We start from the raw sequence: 23,404 nt of genomic DNA, 5'->3' as shown, positions 1-23,404 counted from the left end.
CTGGTTTCACTTCATAGATTGGAGTATCTTCGGCAGCCTGGCGAATGACAATGTGGACTTCATCCTCGCAGAAATTTTGAAGTTTTCTTTCCTTTATGAGCCAGATTTTTCACCAGAACTCTGCTGCCAGGACATAAACTAGGACATCTTACTTTTTGGTCATAATTTCTTTTGTTTTTCTCAGTACACTTCTTTGCATGCTCACTGGCAATCTCAATAGCCTCTTGCATACCCTTTGTCCACCTCTCCACATATTCACTGTGGTCGATGGAACCTTTATCTGGATTGAGGCCAAACAACGCATTAACTGGAAGTCTTGACCAAACATGAGGTAGAAAGGTGAAAATCCAGTCACTTCGCTTTTAGTACAATTGTAGGCAAACACTAGCTTATTCAATTCCTCTTTCCAATTCAATTTCTGTTTTTCTGTGAGAGTTTTGAGCATCTGCAGAATGGTCCGATTGAATCTTTCTACTTGTCCATTTCCTTGTGGGTGGTACGGGGTCGTTCTAGAGGCAGTGATGTCACTGTATTTTTGGAGCTGATCGAAGAGTTGATTTTCGAATTCCCTGCCTTGGTCATGGTGAATTCACGAGGGAAACCCAAACCTTAGGCCAAAGTCATTGAACAAACGATCTGCTACATTTTTTCCAGATTACGAAGTCGTAGCATATGCTTGCACGAATCGAGTAAATGGTCGATGATCACCAGGATGTACTCGTAACCCCCCTTGCACTTGTCTAAGTGAAGGAAGTCAATGGATACCAACTCAAATGGATGTGTCGTCTTGATGCTCTTGAGGGGTGCCCTAATCTCTCTGCATGTTTTTTTCTGCTTTATGCATTAACAGGTTCTCAGCACATAGTGTTCAATATCCTTTTCATGTAGGGCCAGAAAAAGCCATCTCTCATGAGGCTGGTTGTGCGATCAAGACCTTGGTGACCCATCTCATCATGCAGTTCCCTCAAGACAATACTTTTAAACTGGGCAGGCAACACTAGCTGCATTTGTTGTGATGTTTTACGGTGCAGTATGCCACACTCGTCCAACACCAGCTTGTCCCACTCACGTATAAGACCTCTAACTATAGGATTGGCCGATCACCACTGCTTTGAAGAAGATCTACTTTCCAACTGTAGGTAGTCTATGACTTCTTTGACATTCGTGTCATCTCTTTGTGCTTGCTGGATCTCCTCTTTTGATAATGATTTGTGGGGTTCATTACCAATCTCTATGCATGCTGTCACACACTGACAGACTAAAGTGAGGGGTGGATCTGGGTACTGCTGAACCTCCACAGCTTGTATTGTGGCTCCCACACATTCTGATGAAAGCTCTTCTGTAAATTCTCTCATCTCGGTTTCTATTTCAACAGGCATTCTGGATAGTGAATCAGCATTCACATTCTCTGTACCTGGGCGATAGCAATTGCTGAAATGGAAGTCTGCAAGTTCAGCAACCCATCTGCATCCAGTGGCATTTAACTTTGCAGAGAACAAACATAAGTGAGGGAATGGTTATCTCTGTACATGGTGAAGGTAGGTGAATAATATAGGTAGTCTCGAAACTTTTCTGTTATAGTTATATTGAGGGCTAGAAACTCCAGCTTTCCACTGTGCAGGTGGTAGTTTCTCTCTGCATTGGTCAATGTTCTTGAACCATAGGCTATCACTCTTAGCTTTCCGTTCTGGTTCTGATACAAGACTGCTCCTAGACCTTGGTTGGATGCATCAGTGTGAAGTACAAATGCTTTTGAAGAGTCTGGAAATCCCAATATTGGAGGTTGAACGAGGCAATCAATCAGCTTTGACAATGTTTCTTGATGGTACTCTGTCCATTCAATCAGCTTACTGGATGGTACCACGTGACTTTTTCTGTTGGTTACTACTCTGCAGTTTCTTTTCTTTGTGCTCTCATTTTTCTCGTTGCTCTTCAGAAGGTCATAAAGGGGTTTAGCAATTTGTGAAGTCTTTGATGTACTGGCGGTAGTAACTCAGTAGACCTAAAATTTTCCGTAGCTCTCCCACAGTGCTTCGTCTTTTCTCTTTAAGTGTTGTTACAGCAACAGTGTCTGCAGGGTCCATTCTACTGCCCTCTGCGGAAACAATTCGGCCTAAGTAGCGAACATCTCACACTTTTGTGGTTTCAGCTTTACTCCATGGGCTTGTAAACGTTGCAACACTTTTCTCATCGCTTCAAGATGTCCATCAAATGTCTTGCTGAAAACCAGGATGTCATCCAAGTAGGGCACATAAATTTCATCTCCAAGTCCTTCCAAGTACTCTTCCATGAAATGCTTCAGGTGCATTCATGAGGCCAAAGGGAATACGAACCCACTCATAAGACCCATGGTGTACTGAATGCTGTCAATGGTCTGCTCTCTCGAGACATAAAACCTCGATGGTAAGCTTTGCCCTGATCTACTACAGAAAACCAGGCATTACCTCCTAAACTGTATAGAATGTCTTGTACTGGATAGGCTGGTGATCAGTTAGTGTCTTCCTATTGAGGTCTCTGTAGTCAGTGCTCAACCTAAGGCTGCCATCTTTCTTACGAACACAGAGTAGGGAGAATGGGTTTTCTCTATCCAGCCCTGGGCAATCAAGTCGAGGAGGTAGTCGATCATTTCCTGATACAGTGGCTTGGGGACTGAAGTGTACATGCAGACAACAGGTCAGTGAGAGAGATACTTAGCTGAAGATCTTTGATGCACCCAATATCGTCATCTGACCTTCAAAATGAATGGCAATCTTTTCGAAGTAGCTGTTGTACTTTATTTTCCTGGTGCAAAGGTAAGTGGCTAACATCAGCAGGTGGGTCCCACAATTCTTCACTGTTACTTTCTTTAGCAATGGTGGTTTTTTAACCCCACTGATAATGGCTGTTGTTGCACAATGTGATACTTAGGGATGCACCGATACCACTTTTTCCAGTACTCGCCCGATGCCGATACTTTTATTTTTGGTACTTGCTGATACAGAGTACAGATACTGATATTTTCATTGCATTTGTACATTTTTTAAATATTGGGTACAGAAACCAAAAGAGTATGTATAATGTTAATTGGTTAACTTAATTTATCAAATAAATAGTCAAACCAAAATTTATTCAAACACATTCAAAATTTCTCACATTATCACGGTTTATTCGCCATTGTTTAGAAAATGGTAATAAAATATGACAAGAACTCCGAGTAAAACTGTGTCAGAACAAATTCTGCTTGATAATGTACCTTTCTATCAAAGTTATCTGACAGAAAGGTACATAATGGATTACAATCAAAAATTATTCAGACATTAGCTGTTAGTATGACAATATTTACACAACTATCAATACTCTGTCGGGCCACCCTTAGCCTTAATGACAGCCTGTAGTCTCCTGGGCATGCTGTAAACCAGCTTCATACGAATCTGAACTTCAGTTTGTTTTTTTTTCCCAGACTCGGTCTGAATAAATTTTTGTCCCAAATTTGTATCAATATTACTGTTAGTCCACTGTATGAAGAGTTTTTGGTTATAATATGTCACAGTTTACTTTATTTTGATTTGAATGTATAATATCTTCGGTTATTTTCACACTTAATTATGCCCATTAAAATGTATTTTACAGGTTTTTGTTACTTTCACTGTTAATTTTTTTTGCTCTGTGGTACATCATCTTTAATTTAATAGCATTAGAGCTGCTCCATTGCAGAGGCTCAGTACTGTAATTACTCGTTTTGCTGTAATAATGCAGGGAACCACTCGTTATAAATCTCCTAACTGTGATATTTTCAGAAATAAAAGATGCTTTTTTTCATCTGAAACGTGCTGTAATTTATATTCCAAAGCCACTCCAATGCATAATCACTCACGAAGCAAGCAAAACACACACAACCTGCGCCCGTATTTGTACTGGTGCCGAATGAGAGGGACAAGTACAGAACATAGCGCATAGGCTGTCGTGTATGCTTAAGGTTGAAAATAAATGGTTTATAGTGAATACCCCTATAAATTGTCTTATATTTACGATTTAGTTTTAAGCCAAATGATGCGTGTGCCAAGTGAGCAAACATCAATAAAGATCACACAACAGAAGTGCGCGCACGCTCTCTCTCCCTCCCTCCCTACCGTTAAGTAACTCGTATATTGTTTTACTTGTTTTTGGCATATCCGACCGAACTACAAACTATCCAGTGATGTCTGTGAGAAAGGGATATTCACTCGACGAGCTCGCACATCTGCGCCGTCGTGCGCTCAATCCACTCAGCGTGCTTTGCTTAGCCCATCAGCTCGTGCACATCAGCTATACAGGCGTCAATATTGAATGTTTAACATTAATTTCATTGCATGCATATACTTCGTAGACATCCTTAATCTCTAATAACTCCATTCTGCGGTCTGTTGTTCGGTTGTCTGTATTTCTTTGTCTGAATATGGAACTTATCACATGCTGTGTGGTATCGGCGTATTTTAACGAGTACGAGTACAGGAGCTCAGTATCGGTGCATCCCTAGTGATACTGCAGTTGGTAGTAAAGATTTTATTGATTGCATTGTCCCAAACTCAGTTTTCTCTGCAAGGCTGATATCATGGTCTAATGTTCTGTATGCTGATCTTGACCACTGGACGACTTCCTTTCTGAAGAGTTACTAGGGTTTCCAGAGGTTCTAGACCATCTGTACACTGTGGGTTTACATGTGGTTCAAACAAGGAAAAAGTGTCTTGCTTTATATATGGCATTTTAAGTTGACACGGTATCTGCATAACTGTGCATTTTGGTATGTTCACAGGATCTTTCATTGCTTTCATCAAATATTCACCCGGATTCTCAGTAGTCACAAGAATAATGAAGGTCTGTATCTTATTTCTCTTCATGCCAGGGAAGGCATACATCTTGTGCAAACGTCCTTTACTCACTTCATTATCTTCACTTGCTTCACTCAGTCTCATCACTTGTTCAATCACATTGTAGCCGATGATTGGTTTGGATAACCTTTGATCTTTTAAGACGAGGACAGGAACGGCTTCTATAACAAGACTGTGATACATTTGACAAAGAATTGATTGGAAGAAACATTTAAAGCATGATTTTTCAAACTCATAGATACCAAACACACATAGGAATCCTTCAGCTATTCAATAATGATTAAAAAGACATGCATAATATTTGATTGAAACATGATAGTCTAATATGTGGGTTACAAACATAATATAGGGTTCTGCATAGAACTGTCCTTTTAGGATGATTTTGTGTGCATATGAAAAGGAAAGTCTTTGTATAGTTCTATGGAGAATGAAGGCATGTTCTTTAGACAAAGGAATTTTGGTTTGGTCTGTCTTCTATGTGGGGGAGAAGTCATTCTAAGGAAGCTCTTAATTCAATCGTGGAACCCGTCTTGATTATTTGCAACAAATTTGACAGTCTCCTTCCTCAATTGGAATTATCAATAAGTGTTCTTTTTTCTCAAGGTTGTAAGCTGTTTTGTGAAAGACTTGCTGGTTAGTTTGCTTGCTTCAGGCTAGTTGGAGCTAGGAATCTGATTTACGACGTTGTCCTGTTTCCTTGGGCCTCTCTGTGGGATTCCAGCTCCTCAGGTTTCAATGTTCTGATCGCATCTTAAATTTGTCTGATGTTTCCTTGGGCCTCTCTGTGGGATTCCAGCTCCTCAGGTTTCAATGTTCTGATCGCATCTTAAATTTGTCTGATTCAGTCTCTGATATTCTACATCTGTCTTCTTGTCATACTCGGTGACACAGCAGGACTTATATACACTCACCTAAAGGATTATTAGGAACACCTGTTCAATTTCTCATTAATGCAATTATCTAATCAACCAATCACATGGCAGTTGCTTCAATGCATTTAGGGGTGTGGTCCTGGTCAAGACAATCTCCTGAACTCCAAACTGAATGTCAGAATGGGAAAGAAAGGTGATTTAAGCAATTTTGAGCGTGGCATGGTTGTTGGTGCCAGACGGGCCGGTCTGAGTATTTCACAATCTGCTCAGTTACTGGGATTTTCACGCACAACCATTTCTAGGGTTTACAAAGAATGGTGTGAAAAGGGAAAAACATCCAGTATGCGGCAGTCCTGTGGGCGAAAATGCCTTGTTGATGCTAGAGGTCAGAGGAGAATGGGCCGACTGATTCAAGCTGATAGAAGAGCAACTTAGACTGAAATAAACACTCGTTACAACCGAGGTATGCAGCAAAGCATTTGTGAAGCCACAACACGCACAACCTTGAGGCGGATGGGCTACAACAGCAGAAGACCCCACCGGGTACCACTCATCTCCACTACAAATAGGAAAAAGAGGCTACAATTTGCACGAGCTCACCAAAATTGGACGGTTGAAGACTGGAAAAATGTTGCCTGGTCTGATGAGTCTCGATTTCTGTTGAGACATTCAGATGGTAGAGTCAGAATTTGGCGTAAACAGAATGAGAACATGGATCCATCATGCCTTGTTACCACTGTGCAGGCTGCTGGTGGTGGTGTAATGGTGTGGGGGATGTTTTCTTGGCACACTTTAGGCCCCTTAGTGCCAATTGGGCATCGTTTAAATGCCACGGTCTACCTGAGCATTGTTTCTGACCATGTCCATCCCTTTATGACCACCATGTACCCATCCTCTGATGGCTACTTCCAGCAGGATAATGCACCATGTCACAAAGCTCGAATCATTTCAAATTGGTTTCTTGAACATGACAATGAGTTCACTGTACTAAAATGGCCCCCACAGTCACCAGATCTCAACCCAATAGAGCATCTTTGGGATGTGGTGGGACGGGAGCTTCGTGCCCTGGATGTGCATCCCACAAATCTCCATCAACTGCAAGATGCTATCCTATCAATATGGGCCAACATTTCTAAAGAATGCTTTCAGCACCTTGTTGAATCAATGCCACGTAGAATTAAGGCAGTTCTGAAGGCGAAAGGGGGTCAAACACAGTATTAGTATGGTGTTCCTAATAATCCTTCAGGTGAGTGTACATGGCAATGCATCTGAATCATTGTCTGCCAAGTTGACCCTCTATGAAATCCTTGTGAAATATGCAAAAAGCAATTGTGCTTAGGGCCTATACCTTGGTTAATACTGCAAAAATTAATTTAAGTGCCCCAAGTAGTTTTTAAGAGGTTATGAATAGACGTCCACTGATGTCCTTTACACGTCTAGTCAAGCACCCATACAAAAAAAAAAAAAAAAAAAAAAAAAAAAAAAAAAAGCTCAGAAATCTTCATTTAAAAAAAACACGACCATTTGTATTTACATCTTGTTTAATGACAAATTATATTCATAAAGTGCCCTGTGGTTAGTAATAGTGAAACCACTGCATTTTAGTCATTATTCGACCCATTTTCCGTACATTACAATACATACATTTATATATACACACACATTTATAAAAGTATAAAACAGACTGAAAACAAGAAATCAAAACATCTTGGTTACGTAGGGAACAGAGACATAACGTCGATCTTGCCCGAGAGCCCAATCACCTTCGAGTGTTAACAAAACAAGCCAATGACAGTTGATGTGCGTGTTTCGCCACACGCACCCCACCCCGCAGCGTGGGTATAAAATGCACATCAGTTTTTCGCTGAAAAGCCGAGACTGTGTGATCCGGCCGTACAGCGGTGGGACAGCAACTGTGGCGACAGGACGTTACGTTTCCATTCCCTCCTTTGGGGAACAAGGGTTACATACGTAACAGAGACGTTCCCTTTCAGTCGGTCAAGTTCGACGTAATGTAGACTGTAATGACGAAAATGGGATCCCTATGAAAATGCCACTATTGCTGACCCCTCCAGTGCCCTGCAGAAGCCGGCAAGTCTCAACACAACTGCCTGAAAATTTATAGTATGCTTAGATTAGCTGTTTCAGGTGTGTTTGATAAGGGTTGGAGCTGAATTCTGCAGGACACCAGCCTTCCAGGACCTCTGTCCTAAAGAAACCATAGTACAATATAACCCTCCCAAGCAAGGCTGTGTAGCATATAAACACCTTCAGCTCTGTGTTTCTTTGTATGGCCATGCATGCATTTGTTTGCTGTTTACCTTAGGCCATATAATATAGGTGCAATATATGTCCCCCGGGGATGGGGAGATATAGACACTATTACAGGTGTTAAGCTGAGGACATTTTTAATAAAAATCCTTTAGTTCAGTTAGAGAGCAGACAATTAAAGATTGAAAAATTAAAGAAATTAAAAATTTGAAGTTTTTTTTTTTATTTGTTTCTAGGCTGGACAATGTGGCAAAAAAATAAAATAAATAAATAAATTGATTTATAGAATATTTGACCAATTCGCGATTTTGTACAATTTTAACTAGTCAACTTGCAAAAATAACTACAACATGAGGTTAACTAGGGTTTTTTTTATTAAACCTCTAGTTAAAAGAAAATTATATTCTAAGTGCACCACACATGAAGTTGTCATCATGATGTAAATGTTAAACGAATCACTAAATTCGTTTAACATTTGGGAAGTCGTGGCCTAATGGTTAGAGAGCTGGACTTGTAATCCAAAGGTTGCGGGTTCGAGTCCCCGACCGGCAGGGATTGTAGGTGGGGGGAGTGAATGTCCAGCGCTCTCTCCACCCTCAATACCACGACTGAGGTGCCCTTGAGCAAGGCACCGAACCCCCAACTGCTCCCCGGGCGCCGCAGCATAAATGGCTGCCCACTGCTCCGGGTGTGTGTTCACGGTGTGTGTGTGTTCACTGCTGTTCACGAATTCCGAGTATGGGTCACCATACTTGGCTGAATGTCACTTCACTTTCACTCACTCACTTTAAATATCTTTGCAGAAAAGATGCATGAACTACAACTACAAACTCTTATGCATATTATATGTTCAGAAATAATACGAGAAAAATGCTTTAAAAATTCTCAAGTAATTCAAATTCAAACTTACTGAAGGTATCACACCTAGAGTGCTATTATTGACTATAAATGCTCTGTAAAAACAATGAACAGTAGTTTTCAGCCGGTCACCCTGATGCAAACATGAAATATCAGACATACAGTAGTAGTTCTTCACAGGTTTTTTTTATTTGATTACTCTGCTTTTCTATTGTTTTTTCTGTGTAAACATGGACGCGTTTGACTGTTGCGGTGTTTCGTGCATGAAACGGCTTTCTAAAAACGCGGCGCTCTAGTTCTAAAGATGTTTAGCTCCAATCTTCTTGCATTTTTTCCTATTCCACTGCCCGCGTCGCATCTTTGTGAACACAAAAGCACATTCTGTGTGAATGGCATAGAGAGCATCACAAGAGAGGGGTTAATCATGTGCGTTGGATCGTTCTTCTCTCTTTACTGTTATTGCCAGTGTTTAATTCTAGCGTTTGGTAATATTTCTGTTCAAAATCGCGGTTCCTCGATTTATAAAAAATACATTTATGGCAAAACATTAAATTAGATCAAATTAATCCAGAAAATCTGGGGGAAAAAAAAATATACAAATAATAATTCGCCCAGCCATAGCCCCAGTGTTATTTTTACTTTATTTAAATTTTGTGTAACTTATTTTATATCAAGGTGTTTGATCCTCCAGGCTTTATTCATTTTGCTCTTATTCGTTCTGTTTCTTATTCATTTGGTTCCACAGCGTTTTCTGGGTTTTTTTTTTTACTTTTAAACATTTGTAAGTTTGTTATTTTATATTAGGCTTCTAGCATATGGTGTATTCGTTTTGTTAATAAAAGTCCCACGTTTACTGCAGAAAATTAGTTGTTGTAAGTTATCGATAAGCAATTGACGCGGAATTGCGCTATTGAAAGTGAAAGTAAATTGCTCACATTTATAAGCTATATAAAAGCAAAGGAAAGTCAGGTGGAAGAGAGGGAAAACTTCAACGAACTTTGTAAAACTAAACTGTATTATGCAACTCGCCGACATTGTGTCTGTGGCCAAAATAAAAATTAATTATGCCTCTGTGCAGGCGCACACTCAGAGCCAGGCTTATGATGTAGCAGTGCATTTACCAGGCGACCAATGGCAATGCCCGTTCTAGATGGATTGTAAATTAAACCAATTATCCGTTTTCCGAACAAGCGAGCCAGATTAATGGTTTTGTTTTGAGAAAAAAAAAAAAAAAAAAAAAAAAAAAAGCACATATAGCTCGGTCGAGACCAACTAAAACATTTTGCGAGTCCAATGACCAAGTCCGAGTCCAAATACCAATGAGTCCAAGGCAAGTCGGAGACGACAGAAAAACGTCTCGAGCCTGGACTCGAGTACTACAGCCCTATTAGATAGTGCTGAAGCGCCCAGATGAGGCATGTGCAGGGTAAGATTTGTGAAAGTGTATATAAGACTATAAGCGTAAATTAAATTTGCATGCGCAAGAGACACTTTGTAAAGGTGTAAATCGCGTTTCAAGCGCAAGAAAAAAAAAAAAAAAAAAAAAATATTTGTAGCATTTTACTGTTACTTGTAAGTGTAATTCATGTATTGTGAAACTGCAGCTTCATCCTAGCGCAAAATAAATATGATCTGCATTCTTATGACTTCCATTTTTCCACGCTTACACTTTTGGCACGGTTGTTTCGCCAAAATACGGTCAAAAGCACTGCAAGCCTGTGAACAGTGATTTGCAAGCGAAAACATCAGTTTAAAGAACTGCAAAACGGATTGACTGCGTAAAACCAATCTGTATGTGTAAAACAAAACAAAAAAAACTGACTGTCAAATGTCTAAATGACTTGTGTATGTAGGGCAAAAAGTTCCCGAAATAATCCGATATGTACCGCTCCGTCTTTCTTTTCTCTGCGCTAACTGAGATTTGCAAGCGTGAGGACGAGGGCGGGGCCACCTTGTAGCCAATCAAATGAGGCTCTCGCTGACTCTCCATTTATTCTAATCTGATTGGTTGAAAAACACATCATTCGCCAAGACATTTATCTTCATTTAGTTCGGGAACGTTCTACATACTTTTAATTTACACAGTCAAAATAAATAAATAAAATACCAACTTAATTAAAACATGATCTTTTAAAAGTTGTGTACCATTAGGCTGTGTGTTCGTACTGAATTTCGAGCTGTGTAGTATCCTTGTCCTCCTAAACAGGCTATATTTAGTTTATTGTAATATTATATTGTAATTTTGATAATTAAAGAAGGCCTAGTATCTGCACTAGCCTAATACATGCATAATTTCACTTGTCTAAGTAAAGTAAAGTAAAGAGAGTCTACTGATCAGGCATGGTTTCATTTTTTTTAACAAAAGTTAACAAGCAACAGTAATATTTTTTTTTTCTTTTACATGTTGTAATTTAAGGCGACTTTACAAAATATTGCTAAAATATTTATTATCTGTAATACCATCGTGTAACCACTAGATGACTGTTTAGGGAAAGGGAAGTGGTGTGTGGCCAAGTATGGTGACCCATACTCGGAATTAGTGTTCTGCATTTAACCCATTCAAGTGTACACTCAGTAGTGACCATACACCCTGAGCAGTGGAGCACGACTGCCCCTTTAGCTCTCTATATATAAACACATAAACATGGCTGTGTGGCTGGGAACTTTGGATTCCCACATAATTAGTTACTTGAATATATATTTAGACATGATTAAATGCATATTTATCAAAGTTTTTGCATTAGTCAAATCTGGACACAAAGAAAGCATTTTGTTACTCATTCTTGCTTCATATAATATCTTAATCAGTCACATGAAAGTAATCCGAATCAATACTGAAATTTCAATATATACAATTGAGTGTTAAAAACCATAAACAGAGATATGGTTTGACAAATTCAGATTTAAGTAGCTTTATTGGCATAGCAAAAAAAGGTTTTACAAAGTGTAGCACTCTGATACCATAGTATTGTCGCACAACATTTTAATTATAAAGTTTAACATCAGTGGTGTAAGCAGATTATGAAATTTCAATGTAAAGCAAAACCAAACCAAATAATGTTAACACCAGAATTCAGTATGAACACATGGGAGTCTAGCCTAAAGGAACACGACTTCTAAACCAACATGTTTTAATTAAGTTGGTATTTATTTATTTAGACTGTGTATAAATTAAAAGTATGGAGAACGTTCCCGAACTAAATGAAGATAAATGTCTTGGCAAATGACGTGTTTCTTTGAACCAATCAGATTAGAGTAAATGGAGAGTCAGCGAGAGCCTCATTTGATTGGCTACAAGGTGGCCCCGCCCTCGCGCTTGCAAATCTCAGTTAGTGAGAGAATCTGCCAAAACTGTGAGCGCAGAGAAAAGAAAGACGGAGCTGTACATATCGGATTATTTCGGGAACTTTTTGCCCTACATACACAAGTCATTTAGACATTTGACAGTCAGTTTTTTTACACACACAGATTGGTTTTACGCAGTCAATCCGTTTTGCAGTTCTTTAAACTGATGTTTTCGCTTGCAAATCACTGTTCACAGGCTTGCAGTGCTTTTGAACTGTATTTTGGCGAAAAAAACCGTGCCAAAAGTGTAAGCGTGGAAAAATGGAAGTCAGAAGAATGCAGATCATATTTATTTTGCGCTAGCATGAAGCTGCAGTTTCACAATACATGAATTACACTTACAAGTAACAGTAAAATGCTGCAAATCATTTTTTCTTGCGCTTGAAACGTACTTGCCGATACAGAGTACCGATACTGATATTTTCATTGCATTTGTACATTTTTTAAATATTGGGTACAGAAACCAAGAGTATGTATAATGTTAATTGGTTAACTCAATTTATCAAATAAATAGTCAAACTAAAATTTATTCAAACACCTTTAAAATCTCACATTATCACGGTTTATTCACTATGGTTTAGAAAATGGTAATAAAATATGACAAGAACTCAGAGTAAAAATGTGTCAGAACAAATTCTGCTTGATAATGTCAGATAACTTTGATAGAAAGGTACATAATGGATTAAAATCAAAATTTATTCAGACAGCTGTTAGTATGACAATATTTACACAACTATCAATACTCTGTCGGTCCACCCTTAATGACAGCCTGTAGTCTCCTGGGCATGCTGTAAACCAGCTTCATACGAGCCTGAACTTCAGTTTTTTTTCCCCCGACTCGGTCTGAATCAATTTTTGTCCCAAATTTTTATCAATTTTACTGGTAGCCCACTGTATGAAGAATTTTTGGTTATAATGTGTCAGTTTATTTTGATTTGACTGTATAATATCTTCGATTATTTTCACACTTAATTCTGCCCATTAAAATGTATTTTACAGGTTTTTGTTACTTTCACTGTGAGTGCTATTGGCAGTGGCGATGGCATCATCAGTCGAGCGGTTGGACCAGACTTGACGTGGTGCATGACTAGCCGTTCAAAGCACTTCATGAGAATAGGAGTGAGTGCTATTGGATTATTGCTATTGAAGCAGGATGGAGATGACTTCTTCGGGACTGGAATGATGGGGGTAGCTTTGAAGCATGTGGGGACAACGGCCTGATTTAGCGAGATGTTGAAGATGTCTGTGAAGACCCCCACGCAACACTGAATACTGACACTACGACAACCCCCCTCCCTAAAAACTGTGACCAGCACCTGTCACTTGTGCAGCATTGGACTGATCACTACCTCATCCAGCATTGTCTGCAAACTACCTCTTCGGATGGTCTGATAAAAAAAAAAATTTAAAAAAATAAATAAATAAAAAAATTAAAAAAAAAAAAAAAAGTGTTCTCCTGTCACTTTAACAGACTTATAAGCTCTCCTTGCACTACACTTATATCTGCACAGTTTGTTTAATTTAACTGGTTTGCACTATCTATTCTGCCTTGTGCCACTTTATTTATCTCTTTTTTTATTTTTCTACAAATGTCCTCAGACTGATAAGCTCCTCTTGCACATACATATACACACACTCTATACATATACACATAACTGCACAGTTTTGTTTTATTTAACTGGTTTGCCATATGCCACTATCTCCTTCATTTTTTTTTTTTTTTACAATGTCCTCATTTGTATATCTGTATAGTTGTATGTACATATGTTTAAACTGTACTTATCTGTATTTGAACGTCTACTGTCAGTGTTTAATGTTAACTGTATGCACCAAGGGTCTGAGAGTAACGCAATTTCAATTCTCTGTATATGTACATGTGGAAGAATTGACAAAGCAGACTTGACTTAATTTTTTTTTGCTCTGTGGTAAATCTTTAATTTAATAGCATTAGAGCTGCTCCATTGCAGAGGCTCAGTACTGTAATTACGCGTTTTGCTGTAATAATGCAGGGAACCACTCGTTATAAAATCTCCTAACTGTGATTTTTCAGAAATAAATGTTGCTTTTTTTCATCTGAAACGTGCTGCAATTTATATTCCAAAGCCACTTATAGACATATAATGCATAATCACTCACGAAGCAAGCAAAACACGCGCAACCTGCGCCCGTATTTGTACTGGTGCCGAAAGAGAGGGACAAGTACAGAACATAGCGCATAGGCTGTCGTGTATGCTTAAGGTTGAAAATAAATTATGGTTTATAGTGAATACCCCTATAAATTGTCTTATATTTACGATTTAGTTTTAAGCCAAATGATGCGTGTGCCAAGTGAGCAAACATCAATAAAGATCACACAACAGAAGTGCGCGCACGCTCTCTCTCTCTCTCTCCCTCCCTACCGTTAAGTAACTCGTATATTGTTTTACTTGTTTTTGGCATATCCGACCGAACTACAAACTATCCAGTGATGTCTGTGAGAAAGGGATATTCACTCGACAAGCTCGCACATCTGCGCCGCCGTGCGCTCAATCCACTCAGCGTGCTTTGCTTAGCCCATCAGCTCGTGCACATCAGCTATACAGGCGTCAATACTGAATGTTTAACATTAATTTCATTGCATGCATATACTTCGTAGACATCCTTGATCTCTAATAACTCCATTCTGCTGTCTGTTGTTCTGTTGTCTGTATTTTTGTCTGAATATGGCACTTATCACATGCTGTGTGGTATCGGCGTTTGGTATCGGGGCATTTTAACGAGTACAGGAGCTCAGTATCGTGCATCCCTAGTAATTACTGTAGTAGCTATGACAGGCAGCAGATAATGGCCCACCAGTATGTTTAATGATCCAGTAAAAATTATTACTGTCAGGTGTAACCTTTTCAGAGTTTATTTCAGAAAGTAAATTATACGGTGGCCGAGAGAGCTCAACGCGCTGCAACTTCAGAAAACACATGCAAATAGACAAAACACCAGCAAATCAAGAAAACATCATTTTGACAACACATGCGCTGCAAATGCTCACAACACGTGCAAATTGAGAAACGCTGCAAATGCTCACAACACGTGCAAATTGAGAAACGCTGCAAATGCTCACAGCACGTGCAAATTGAGAAACGCTGCAAATGCTCACAGCACGTGCAAATTGAGAAACGCTGCAAATGCTCACAGCACATGCAAATTGAGAAACGCTGCAAATGCTCACAGCACATGCAAATTTAGAAACACTGCAAATCTTCACAACACATGCAAATTGAGAAACGCTGCAAATCCTCACAAAGACGCGCTGCATGGACCACAATGGAAATGTTTCAAGGGGACCCAAAAAAAAGTGACGGATCAGCTGGGATTTGCTTATTGTGCAGTGGCTATTGGTTGAGTTGTTGGTGAACTGAAAGGTGAGTGTTTTTTTGTTGTTGTTGCTTATTTTAACACCCTGATTGCATGATTTCTTTGTCTTTTGGATATTATTAGATTAATAATGACAAATTACACGATTAACGTTATTAAGATGGCTAACTTATCCTCAACTAAATATAACTTCAAGGTTAATGAAAATAAATTCGCAATGCTTCATTAATTGTTAAAACCAGGTCAAAATAAAAATGTCAGTAAGAATAATATTTTAAAATTTATTCAGGCCCTTTTAGTAGGCTAATGAAAGAAAGTACATTTGCATGTGTTGTGAGGATTTGCAGCGTTTCTGAATTTGCATGTGTTGTGAGGATTTGCAGCGTTTCTGAATTCACATGTGTTGTGAGGATTTGCAGCGTTTCTTAATTTGCATGTTCTGGGAATTTGCAGCATATGTGCTGTCAAAATGATGAAGATGTTTTCTTGATTTGCTGGTGTTTTTTTCTATTTGCATGTGTTTTCTGAAGTTGCAGCGCGTTGAGCTCTCTCGGCCACCGTAAAATTACCTGAAAGGGACTGAAATGTTAAGTAAATGTAGGAAGAACTCAAGAATAATGTGCTGAAGTCTGTAAATGAATTTGAACATGGATGTTTTCCGTAACTGCTTTAAAAATATTTTGTAATTTTAGATTTGTTAAACATGTCCTCTGAGTATCAAAGGAAGTGGAGACGACGATGGGCAAGGGTGAATTAATTGTAGTTGTAATTATTATTACTTGTTGTAGTGTTTGTTGAACTCTGGGGATACATGCACTGTGTTGCCGTTTTATGTATCCCGTTTCTGAACCTGTTTTGTTTTGTCTTGTTGGCCTTTTTGTTTCGTTATTAAAGAGATCCTTACCTGCACTTGGCCCCTGACTTCGTCTTTTCACGGCGCTCTCAAAGTGTTCCGTGACATAATTCACCCACGCAGAATGGTGAGAGAGAGGTGAATATATAGTCTGTGGAAATGGGGAACAGCTGAGGGTGTAATAATGAGTGTCAGGTGAATGATATGCGGCAGGTGTGTGGGGTTTAGGGGAATGGAGTCCGGGAGGACAGGAGATGGTGACCTCTAGTGGAGAAAAGAAGAACTGCAGCCCGGACTCGTGACACCCTGCCAATATTGGTAGGCTATTAACCGACCCGGCTTGATAAAACAGTGTCTATCAGATCTACTGTAAATCACTCGAGCAAACATAGCCTATGTAAATCGGTATTTGTTTAAACTCGGAATTTTCCCCGGAAATGTTCCATTCATATCAGATCGGCGGATGCATGACACATCACCATTAAAAACGTCAAAGTGCTCGTTATGAATTCTGTTTAGCCTATATATGTAATAAGTTATACCTTAATCCCTGCACAATCTTATACAGTTATTCACTGTGTTTATGTAATGTTGTGCTGTAATGTTGTTTTTCGTACAGTGCAAACTGCAAATGTTCCGACAGGATTTCGTTAACAGCATGCATTCTTAAAGCGGCAAGGCGTAGGGCGTTGGTTAAATGAATAATTAATGCAATAAAATATGTAACAATTTACTTCAACTGAAACTGTAAGGTAGCAAAACGCCACAGAAGTCTTGAAGAGTCTGAAATGTTACTCAGTCAAGAAATACAATTCACGCACCACAACATAATTCAGAGAAATAACGCTGAACTGCCTTCTATTACCACCCATGCACAAAATAAAATGTCATTCATTTTGCCTTTCTACTTTTGAGTTGAAAATACGCTAATAACTTATTCTGCCTATTTTTAAAATATTTAGTCAATTCTTTTAGTCCCAAGTTACCCTCATGCAAAGGCGTGTTATAGACTGTAATGGTGCTCATAAAGGGCATGGACCCAGTATTTGTCCCGTCACGATTTATAGCCTACATTATGTAATTTAAAAACTAATTATTTTTGGTAACAATATAATTTAGGCTTCTCACATCCTATTTAATACACTTTAATTTAATATAAAATACACCTGTATTGTCGACCTCAGAAAATGTTATTTTAAAAATTGTATGATCATAACTCTGTGTAACAAAAAACGATGAACCGCGTATAAGTACAGCAACAGCGTATTATAAACGTGAATAGGCTACATACCTGTTAGTTTATCAGCAAAACGCATGCAACACTGCCATCAAATAGCCTACTCCTGACTAACAGAAAAACGATCAGTCACGTTATTTATACAGAGCCATTCAAAACTACACCTTAAGTAAATATAATTATCAATATAATAATCAAAGACTGCCTCCAGCTCCCGTTTAGTTTGTGACTGCGGTCAGGCCAGCCTCCACTTTGAAAAACACGGTCATTCTAGCCGCCTCGTTATTTTGTGGTGCGCGCATATACTAGGCGTTGCGGTAATAACCTGTAAAAACTCAGATCAAAGGAAAACCGATCTCTGGCATTCATTCAGCCAATGAATGAATGAATAAATAAATTAATAAATAAAAATAATAAGTTTAAAACGGTCTGATACAAATAAATAAATAGACCAATTAATATGAAAAAACAGTCCGATGAGAAATAACAAAATAAAAGCCTTTTACAACTTGCATTTAACCATTTTTCTTCTGTTTAAACACAGATATAAAAATAAAAACTAATTAACAGTATTCACTAATGTAATGTATAACGAGAATGAACATTCACAATATTGTTATCGTGGGCACTTAAAAATACTGTGAAAATTATTTCTTACAAATTATTCATATTTTTGGATTGAATTCATTCGATACTTATTTTTATTATGTTAGCACTGGCTGAACACCTGAAGCACGCTCCAGGAAGAGCTGGGGGTGGTGAATATAAAAATTGAGCCATAAACAACTTTCACAGACTCTAAAAATTTTTACATACGTTTTTACCATAATCCAGTATTTTGTTGTTTACTTGTTTGATTTATGGCTGTTTAACAGTAATGCAAGACAGTTAGGAAAAAAATGAGTAGGCTACTTCCATAGCTCTGACTTCCATGCATCAATGGTGGAACACATGAACCACACTCCTGGAAGAGCTGGTGGTCGTGGACCAAGAAAATGAGAGTAAACGTTTTGGAAAATAAAAACTGAAATAGTCTAAAAAAAAAATAGTTACATGCGTGTTAACTATGATCCTGTACTTTTGTTTTCTTGTTTAAATAATGGCTGCTTAACATTAATGTAAAACTGTTAAGAGAAAATGGCATTGCCACAGATTTAGAATGAACCACATTCTATTTTTATTTACTTGTTTTGAATAATAGCCGTTTAACAAATGGAAGACATTTTCCAAAAAATGTAGTAGGCTATTCACAATAAAATGTTGTGCTAAATTAGAATACTCTTTTTCTTGCTTATGTCCACGAATAATGTGATATTGTTTGTGATGTACATGTGATTAAACCGTTTTATAGATGTTCAGGTCGGACTGGACTGATTTTGGATCTTTTTACAACCTTTGTCAAGTTCAGATGTGTAAACCTGACATGATTTATTGCCTTACACAATGGGTGTATGATTATTTTATATGCAAGCTTATGTACACACTTAAATTATGCAACAGCACATCTTATAAACATCCAGAAGATGAGATATTTAGACGTCCAGAGACGTGCAGAAAAGATGTGGAAATCACGGCCAGAAGACGTCAAAGACGTCGGTTCAATTTTCATTTTGGATATATTTATCAAATATGACAGGACGTGTCGGAGGGACATCTTTTCAACGATCATTAAACATCCAAATGTTTGCTGGGTATAGCTTTGCTGTGGTTGTAGCCTTACATCCAGTGAATGAAAAATCAGACCAACAAAAGTTATTTAACAAATGAAAACACAAAAACATAGCATCGATCATATATAGGCTACTAAATATATGACCAAAATAAAATAAATACTAAATAAATCAATCAATCAATGTTTGGTGACACCTTTCTCCACACACTACACACTAGGGGAAGTCGTGGCCTAATGGTTAGAGAGTCGGACTAAATATATGACCAAAATATATGGCTACTAAATATATGACCAAAATAAAATAAATACTAAATAAATCAATCAATCCATGTTTGGTGACATTCTCCACACACTACACACTAGGGGAAGTCGTGGCCTAATGGTTAGAGAGTCGGACTCGTAATCCAAAGCTTGCGGGTTCGAGTCTCGGGCCGGCAGGGATTGTAGGTGGGGGGAGTGAATGTCCAGCGCTCTCTCCACCCTCAATACCCCTGGCTGCCCACTGCTCCGGGTGTATGTTCACTGCTGTGTGCGTGCGGTTTACAAATTTGTATAATGACGTGGGTATGACAGAGGTATTATAATATGAAGGTGGTTTATGAGGACACTGCCTGTGCCTGTAATTCAAAAGGCTAAAAAGTCTCACAAAGTCTCCTGTGAGGGTGTAGGGCAATAGCACACACAGTTTGTTCAGTATAAAAACCATTACCTATGGAGCGTAATATGTCAGTATGTGTCACGGTTAGTAGCATCCAGGCAGGCAAGGCGGCGCGGGGTTCACTCATAACCGGAGTTTTAATAATACAAATCAAAACACTAATACAAAAGGCACAGAATAACTAGACATAATCCACTCAACCTAACTTTAAGACACGACAATCTAGACAAGGGAACTCAAGACTTATAAAGACCAGGGAACACAAGAGCAAACGAGATAATTAACACAGAACAGGTGACAGGACTAAATGATGATTACTAATTAACTAAATCAGAACAGGAACTACCAAATAAGGTCAAAACAGAACTGAACAGGAACAGACATGTTACAGTATCGCCCCCTCCCGGAAGGTGCGTCCCGCACCGTAACAGTAACATCGGGGGGGGGGGGAGGGAGGGAGGGAGGGAGGGGGGGGGGGTGGGCGTCCTGGAGGCAGGAGCAGGACCAGGATACGACGGGGAAGCCTCCAGGACGGATCAGGAGACACGGGAGACCATGGTGGGACTGGAGACTCGGGAGGCCATGGCGGATCAGGAGACTCGGGAAGCCAAGGCGGAACTGGAGATTCGGGAAGCCATGGCGGATCAGGATCCTTGAGACACCATGGCAGAACAGGGAGATTGGACGGCCACGGCGGATCAGGAGACACGGGAGGCCATGTCGGATCGGGGTCCTTGGGCGGCCTTGGCGGATCGGGGAGCTCCGTGGCCTTAGCCCTTGGCCTGGCCACACAGGCTGAGACGATATGGCCCCCCCCCAAAATTTCTTTGGGAAAGTTCCCCTCTGGGGGCCACATTGGAGGAGAGGGCTCTTGGGGGCGCTCTGGAGGAGCGGGCACTTGGGGGCGCTCTGGAGGAGCGGACACCTGGGGGCGCACGGGAGGCGCGGAGCTGGACGGGACCAGCAGAGACACTTGAGGGCGCTCTTGCGGCGCGGACACTTGAGGGCGCTCTTGCGGTGCGGGCACTTGAGGGCGCTCTTGCGGCGCGGGCACTTGAGGGCGCTCTTGCGGCGCGGAGCAGGACGGAACCAGCGGAGACGAAGGTGGGCTGGACGAGACCAGCGGGAACTCAGGTGGGCTGGACGGGACCAGCGGGAACTCAGGTGGGCTGGACGGGACCAGCGGGAACTCAGGTGGGCTGGACGGGACCAGCGGGAACCCAGGTGGGCTGGACGGGACCAGCGGGAACCCAGGTGGGCTGGACGGGACCAGTGGGAACCCAGGTGGGCTGGACGGGACCAGCGGGAACCCAGGTGGGCTGGACGGAACCAGCGGGAACCCAGGTGGGCTGGACGGAACCAGCGGGAACTCAGGTGGGCTGGACGGAACCAGCGGGAACTCAGGTGGGCTGGACGGAACCAGCGGGAACTCAGGTGGGCGGGAACTCAGGTGGGCACTTGCGAGGTGCCGGAATTGGTGGGCGCAGGCGAGGAGCAGGCACTGGAAGGCACTGGCGAGGAGCTGGCACTGGAGGGCGCTTGCGAGGAGCAGGTACTGGATGGCACTGGCGAGGAGCAGGCACTGGATGGCACTGGCGAGGAGCAGGCACTGGATGGCACTGGCGAGGAGCAGGCACTGGATGGCACTGGCGAGGAGCAGGCACTGGAGGGAATGACATGCCCTCAAACTCAATTAAAATCCCCACTGGCACCTGAACTTCCTCCCTCGGCGGCTCGGGGTGATCCGTCATAGGCGGCGGAATCCTTCTCGTCGCGGACGGCGCAACGTTCATCGCCCCTTGCGGCAGAATCCTCCTCGCCGCGGGCGGAACATTCATCGCCGTGTACGGCGGGATCCTCTTCGTCGCGGACGGCGCAACGTTCATCGCCCCTTGCGGCGGAGACATCTTCGCCGCGGGCGGAATCCAAAAGCTCGCGGCGTACGGAGGAAGCGAGCTGAGGATCTCCGGAGCTCCCTTCCGGGGAACCAAAACTAACCTCCTCCTCTTCGGTACGGTCGTGTCTTCTGTCACGGTTAGTAGCATCCAGGCAGGCAAGAAGGCGCGGGGTTCACTCATAACCGGAGTTTTAATAATACAAATCAAAACACTAATACAAAAGGCACAGAATAACTAGACATAATCCACTCAACCTAACTTTAAAACACGACAATCTAGACAAGGGAACTCAAGACTTATAAAGACCAGGGAACACAAGAGCAAACGAGATAATTAACACAGAACAGGTGACAGGACTAAATGATGATTACTAATTAACTAAATCAGAACAGGAACTACCAAATAAGGTCAAAACAGAACTGAACAGGAACAGACATGTTACAGTATGTCACTTCACTTCACTTTGAGATGAAAAAGTTTCTCAACATTATCCCTTAACTTAGCAGGGTTGTTCAGTAGGTCCTAGACATCAGTTTTTATTAGCTATTTTGTGAGGTTCAAGGTCTATACCTAAGGTTTCAACTGATAAAAAAAAAAATCTGCACTGCTAGTAACAGTGCTTTCTTTTCTACTAAAAAGAAGCTACACCTGACATTCCCTGCCAATATTGGTAGGCTATTCACCGACCCGGCTTGATAAAACAGTTTCTATCAGATCTACTATATTTGATATATTTATCAAACATGACAGGACGTGTCGGAGGGACATCTTTTCAACGATCATTAAACGTCCAAATGTTTGCTGGGTATAGCTTTGCTGTGGTTGTAGCCTTACAACCAGTGAATGAAAAATCAGACCAACAAAAGTTATTTAACAAATGAAAACACAAAAACATAGCATCGATCATATATAGTCTACTAAATATATGACCAAAAATAAATAAATACTAAATAAATCAATCAATCTGGCTTACCCCTGGCTGCCCACTGCTCCGGGTGTATGTTCACTGCTGCGTGCCTGCGTGCGTGCGGTTTACAAATTTGTATAATGACGTGGGTATGACAGAGGTATTATAATATGAAGGTGGTTTATGAGGACACTGCCTGTGCCTGTAATTCAAAAGGCTAAAAACTCTCCTGTGAGGGTGTAGGGCAATAGCACACACAGTTTGTTCAGTATAAAAACCATTACCTATGGAGCGTAATATGTCAGTATGTCACTTCACTTCACTTTGAGATGAAAAAGTTTCTCAACATTATCCCTTAACTTAGCAGGGTTGTTCAGTAGGTCCTATACATCAGTTTTTATTAGCTATTTTGTGAGGTTCAAGGTCTATACCAAAGGTTTCAACTGATAAAAAAAAAAAAAAAAATCTGCACTGCTAGTAACAGTGCTTTCTTTTCTACTAAAAAGAAGCTACACCTGACATTCCCTGCCAATATTGGTAGGCTATTAACCGACCCGGCTTGATAAAACAGTGTCTATCAGATCTACTGTAAATCACTCGAGCAAACATAGCCTATGTAAATCGGTATTTGTTTA

The 23,404-nt window shown here is 40.4% G+C and overlaps 1 protein-coding gene across 3 annotated transcripts in view; it reads right to left on the bottom strand.

Moving 5' to 3' along the window:
• LOC306857583 (beta-1,4 N-acetylgalactosaminyltransferase 2-like) overlaps positions 1–22,891 on the bottom strand; it is a 38,622-nt gene extending 15,731 nt beyond the window's left edge. The window contains exons 1-2 of one of the 3 annotated variants that reach the window (XM_079397590.1): positions 17,689–17,746; positions 4,899–5,019 (exon numbers count right to left, since the gene is read on the bottom strand). The gene's annotated coding sequence lies outside the window, so the exon portion shown is untranslated. Of the gene's footprint in view, positions 1–4,898; positions 5,020–17,688; positions 17,896–22,835 lie in introns of those variants that run through there. The other 2 variants (XM_079397591.1, XM_079397589.1) reach the window with 2 other exon arrangements.
• Positions 22,892–23,404: the final 513 nt, after the last annotated feature.

Source organism: Barbus barbus, assembly GCF_936440315.1.
Source record: "Barbus barbus genome assembly, chromosome: 3".
In the NCBI taxonomy this organism is placed as follows: Eukaryota; Metazoa; Chordata; class Actinopteri; order Cypriniformes; family Cyprinidae; genus Barbus; species Barbus barbus.
The sequence above is the reverse complement of the archived record's forward strand: the minus strand, read 5'-3'. Positions and strand labels throughout refer to the sequence as shown.